The sequence below is a fragment of the Lycium barbarum genome, chromosome 11 (genome assembly GCF_019175385.1).
Source record: "Lycium barbarum isolate Lr01 chromosome 11, ASM1917538v2, whole genome shotgun sequence".
Taxonomy (NCBI): Eukaryota; Viridiplantae; Streptophyta; class Magnoliopsida; order Solanales; family Solanaceae; genus Lycium; species Lycium barbarum.
The window spans coordinates 72,273,701-72,279,992 of record NC_083347.1 but is presented as its reverse complement, the minus strand read 5'-3'; the positions used below and the strand labels follow the sequence as shown (position 1 = coordinate 72,279,992).

Below are 6,292 nucleotides of genomic sequence, written 5' to 3'. Positions count from 1 at the left end.
TACATATATACCGTACCCGGCCCATTATGGAACTCGGTGAAATAATCATATACCGTACCCGACCCATTATGGGACTCGGTGAAATAATCATATATCGTACCCGACCCATTATGGGACTCGTTAAAATAATCATATACCGTGCCTGACCCATTATGGGACTCGGTGAAATAATCATATACCGTACTCGGCCCATTATGGGACTCGGTGAAATATATAGTGTCACGACCCAACCCCGTGGGCCATGACTAGTGCCCGAACTGGACACCCGTATACGAACCTGTTACATATAATCAAACTGAATCTATGAACAATATGGAAACTTGCAAAAGAACTCCAACGGTTCATAACGTCATCATATATGTATATTCAGATAAACTGTCTCCTGAGGAGTCACAACTGATCAAATCATAAAATGATACGCAAGCCGACAAGGCTGCCACTACACATCAATATCGTGTCATATGCAAGCCGACAAGGCTGTCACTACAGACAGACATCATATCATAGCACATCGTATAGACACAGCTGAACAGAACTTATACACAACCCACACATATGTCTACAAACCTCTAAGAGTAACAACAGTATCATATGACGGGACAGGGCCCCGCCGTACCCCTGGATAAAATACATATACATCACAAGAGATTATGTACCAAAATCTAGGCTCCGGAACAAGGGAGCTATCCAAGATAGCTGAATAGGACTCCTAAGCTGGCGGATTACCTAACGTGAGCATCTGTACCTGCGGACATGAACGCAGCCCCCTGAAGAAAGGGGTTCAGTACGGAATATGTACTGAGCATGTAAAGCATAAATACAATAAACAGGATCATACTGAAGTGAGGAGTACAGAAGACCAGTACAATAACCAGAAAACCACAAGGCTTACCTTTGAATCATAAATCATGGTGTCAATATCAGACTTAATTCGTTATGAAACTTAATGTCACCATTAGAGAATCATCCTGTTCATATGCATATGTATAACGTGTCCCGGCCCTCTAGTGAGGGACTCGGTAAATAAAATCATATCATCATCATGTATATATATATATATATATATATATATATATAACGTGTCCCGGCCCTCTAGTGAGGGACTCGGTGAATAAGATCATCATGTGCCATCGTGGCCGCCATCCCCATATCATCATATCATCATGTCATCATATCATTATATACATATATATAACGTGTCCCGGCCCTCTTGTGAGGGACTCGGTGAACAATGCAGTAAAGCTGTGCACGAAAACGTGTCCTGGCCCAGGACTCAGAGAAAGATATATTGAGGCATGCACGAGCAGAGTAGTGAGAAACCATATGCAATTTAAAATATTATCAAAGACTCAATGGAATAATCAAAATGAACTATCATTTGAAAATCACGACAATAGTCATATTAAAATACCTTTCGAATGCCACAGTGGATTATATCAAAATAGAACTCCTGGAATCATGTATACGTAACAAGATATAATAAAATAGCTTCTGGAAATCAAGGACAGTAGCCATCCTAGTGGCTCTAAGAGTAGGAACTTCTTTGGAATCATAATATACATATCGTCTATTCGTTTCATAAGGATCATGCCAAAAAGAAATAAGGGTTAACTTTACATACCTTACGTCGTTCAAGAGCTCAGTCCAGCCAAGAACTTCCACAATTAATATGATAAACCTATAATCGTAAGAATACGCACGTGACTTAAGAAGGCTTTCGCATATCATATATATTAATTGATGACTTAATTCTTAAAACGAAACGGGCAGCATCTCCTCTATACCATTAGCATCTCCCAATTTGGTATATCAGCCCAACAACAAATAAATCCCAAAAACACAGCATGCATGTCCATAACAATTTCATAATATTCTATAACGAGCGACAAGCTCGAATTACAATCCGTATACTCCATGACACCTTTTCGTATGTTTTCTTCTTAACCTTAAAAATATTCTCAATATGATAAGGACATCATTTACCACAAATCTCGGCTTTATATCATATATTTACTAACAAGAAAAACAACCCACAACAAATCTAACAACTCAACAACTTCTCTAAATCCATTTCAACCCGCGATTTCGTATAACATCAATTTTTGCATTTTCTTACTTCCAATTTCGTCCAATCCAATTTTAATAACTCCATTACAACACTATTAACACGATTACACCATAAAACAAGAAAATCGTACCTTAATTTTCTCGGAGGAATTTCTATTCTTAATTGCTCCAATTTCGCAATTTCTTCTTCAAGCATGACAACGTTGCCAGAAATATAATTCTGTTGGTGTGAACAAAATTGTTGATGCATAAATTTGCCTTTGAGAAATAAATTACTATCTAACAATCATGACTTAATGATGCTGTCTCTTCTACGTTTGAGTGTGTTAGTAGCTATCCATGGTGCGAAATTGTTGCAGCATATATGTAAAACAATAGGAGAATCCTCTCATTAAAAGTGAACAAATGTGAAATAAAGTGATGTTGAGTTCTGGCATTAAAAGTGAACAAATGTGAAATAAAGTGATGTTGAGTTCTGGCAGTAGAACAACAAAGGTTTTCGTCTTCCCCAAGGTAAGGTTGTTGTTGTACTTTGGGTTTTGGTCTAATAAGACTTTTGTTATATCTGTAGCAAATGAGGCAATAACCGGATCATGGTATGATTTGTGGGCTTTGTCACTTTAACTGCTCATGTTAAATTAACACCATTTATTATGGGCCCCCACAATACAATACATATTATAATACATTCCTATTCAAAAGATGACACCAAGGAAAAGAAGTCCTATACGTGTAATGGTAACAATTACTCCTTGGCCACGTGGACATGCTGTCCACCTACACTTATCCATTATATCTCCATTTAATGTAATCCCACAATTAACCAATTATCCACGTAATTAATTTCTTGATCTCAATTCACTTAAACATGGACTATTTTTAACACACCTCATATATTTATCATCCTAATCATGTCGTATAACATAATTTCCGTCCATAACAACGTTTACATAACCCACAAAATAGTCCAACAAACAGCCCATGAGCCAACAACAACATCAAATACAATTTACGGTGTAATTTTCGTACTTCTCGTCTCACGATTTAACTATGACCTGGATGAATTTAAATATACCTAGAAAAGAATAAATCTTACCTTATATGCCAAGAAATGATCTTCTACCACTTTACTTCCCTTCGAAGAAACCCCAGATTCAATAAGACGACAAAATAAAACCACGAGATTGAAGCGGTGCGCAAAACTCATTATATTTCTTCGTGAGAGGGATCATACGTTTCCCATTTGGAATAAGGAAAACGTTGCTGCTAATTTTTTTGTTTTCAAGAAAACGCAATATTGCTGCTTGCTACCATAGCTCATGTTACTGTTGCTACTTATCTTTGTGTCTGAAAATTCTTCAAAGAATGAATTTTCGGCATGTGTACCTTTTGCATGAACAGAGGTTTCTCCTATATGATGCCTTTATTCTGAAACTTTTTCCAACTAAACTAGTATGTTTACATCCATCTTTCTGTTTGAGGGTGTGGGTCCACCTATATGATATTTGCTATAATAATCATTTTCCATCAAGATGTGCCACCAAACCAAACAAATGCATAGTCAATACTTTCCTTTCTCATCCTACTGCCACATGAGAAAATGGTGATAACATTCATCACCTACCCAATAATTTATTTTTCTTTACCACCACTACACTCCACCAAGTAACCAGTTACACGCTCAATTAATTCCATGATTTTAATTCACCTGAATACTAATCATTTTAACACACTCCACATACTCAATATTATACTCATGTGATATAGCACTAGTCCATAGCTCATTTATCACATATAAAATATTATTTGCAATGGTCATCGTCGCGATTTTTTTTTTTCGCCTTAAATCATTTCGGGATTTCATTCCTTGTATACACCGAGTTCTTAATTTTCATGCTTGAACATGACCAAATCCTCCGAGCTCGAGTAAATTTGCTCATGTTGGATGGTTTAATTTCCTAGTCCAAAAATACGGGATGTAACATATAGCGTACTAGGTCCGTTATAGGACTCGGTGAAATATATATAATATACATACCCGGCCCTCTATTGAGGGACTCGGTGAACAATGCAATGAAACTGTACACAAAAACGTACCCGGCCCTCTAGTGAGGGACTCGGTGAAGTGATACAATAACAATATGCACGAATAGAATATTAGGAGCAATCATGTACAAACTGAATCATCATTTAGAATTCGAGAGAATAAACAGAATGAGCCGACACTTGAGAATCAAAGACAACTGTCATGTCAAGTACCACTGAGAACTAGAGTTCATTGGAGTCATGTATGTTCATCTTTCGCTCACTTTATGTGATTCATGCCAAAAAGAAGGAAGGGATAACTATACATACCTGGTCAACCTCCAATTATCTACACTTCTTTGCCCGAGCTCGTAAGTCCACATTTAAAAGAATTCACACTATCGTTAGACTCATCATAGTATACTTGTGTTAAGCTTTCAAGTTAAATTGTTCTGTATCCTGCCGAAAATCGGGCAGCATCTTCCCTGCTTATATGCCTAGCCCGAAACCTCAACTCAGCAACCAAAAACAATAACAACAATACCAACATCAATAACATCATTTCCAACACCAATATATACCATAAAACAGCCTACACACTATTTTCCAACTTCCATAACTAACCCACTTACTATACAATTATTTAACCACTCTATCTTCATGAATAAACCGGTAATAACTTAAATAGAAAGAGATCCATACCTTACTCTTGTTGGCAATATATCCAATATTCGCTCTGAATCCACTTCAAAATCCACCGCCAAATGATACTATAACCACGATTATGCGCTACCCGAGCCTCGATTCTGAGATTTTACTTAATTTTGTATCAAATTTAATGGGTGGAAGTTAGGAGAACTTTCCAGGGGGTTTGGGATCTGTTTGGGGTGTGTTGGAATGGAAATGAGGGGTTAATCCCCTTTATATAGAAGGTTTAAGTCGGTTTGCACCGACTCAGAATTTTCCCTTCGCGTTCGCGGCCCTTTGGTCGCGTTTGCGCAGGGTAGTTTTTCTGCTCGAACAGTCTGTCTTAAAAAGCTCATAACTTTTGATCCTGATATTGTGTGAGGGCCCACGACCTATGGTTGGAAAGCTATTTTAATTGAATACAACTCTCATTTTTTGTGGGATTCCAAATTCCAAACTTATAATGGCGTTTTTGCCTCTCCAAGTCAGATCATCCGAAAACGTATCCTTAAATCATCCTTTTGGAGGGCTTATGCCCATATTCGGCTTAAGGATCCTTCGTAAGACTTGCTCAACTTTTCATGTACTACTCATATAATTTTTCATGTGTCCATATAAAATTCTAGCATGTGGGCCCCACCTTAACTTACGGTTACGAGGGCTGCTTCAAAGTCCATATTTGAAACAACCAATACTTACGAATTTCAACATACAGAACCACGGGGTGTAACATTCTTCCCCCTTAAAAACATTCGTCCTCGAATGTTGTAGTTTACAACCCACAACACCTCCGTTGGTTCGTTACCTTCCTCTTAGAATCCGATCGCTGTACCTTTATGCTATGCATTGATCAGTTTCTTCCCGTTCGCTCTTAACTCTTTCATTGGACTCATCTATGCACTCTATCAACTCTTTGTTCTTATGTACATAATCAGATATCGACTCGTATCCCGCTCTTGTTCTGTTTCCTTTATCGTAGTCTTGACTTGACATGCCATAACCACCTATCATCATGCAAGTACTCCTTTTTCCTCACTCCTTGTTTCCCTATTAGTGGGCAGCTCCCTCGCTCAAATACGACGCCCTTTTTGCGTTTACTCCTTCGGTGCCATCTCGGGTTATCCCTTCTTGTGCCCGTTAATCTTAGATTCACACTGTATTGACTCCATGTAGTTCATCAGCCAGGCTCTCTAATCCTTTACATCCTCATCACAGCCATTCTCGCACTGACACTCCCCTATTGTTTGTTCAATATCACTTTATTACTAATAAAAATAGTGATTATGCCCCTCGAGCTATCCTCCCCAATTCCTTTCCAAAATCAGTCATAACGATATCCAAAATGTGTATGTACATAATATTTCCTCACCATTTTCATTATTCTTTGATGCATATCGATTGGAACAACCTATAATCCAAGTTCAAACTAATTCCATAGCTCACCACATCTTCAAATTCCTACCAAAACGTTTCCCCTAATTTCCTTTCCTCAACCTCGCGGTACAATTCCAGA

At 37.9% G+C, this 6,292-nt stretch overlaps 1 long non-coding RNA gene across 1 annotated transcript; it reads right to left on the bottom strand.

Annotated features, from left to right (window-relative positions):
* Positions 1-376: 376 nt before the first annotated feature.
* LOC132618070 (uncharacterized) lies at positions 377-3,552 on the bottom strand. The gene is made up of 3 exons (XR_009573938.1): positions 3,164-3,552; positions 1,622-1,678; positions 377-767 (listed from the first exon to the last, which is right to left on the bottom strand). It is a non-coding gene; the product is annotated as an uncharacterized LOC132618070 (long non-coding RNA).
* Positions 3,553-6,292: the final 2,740 nt, after the last annotated feature.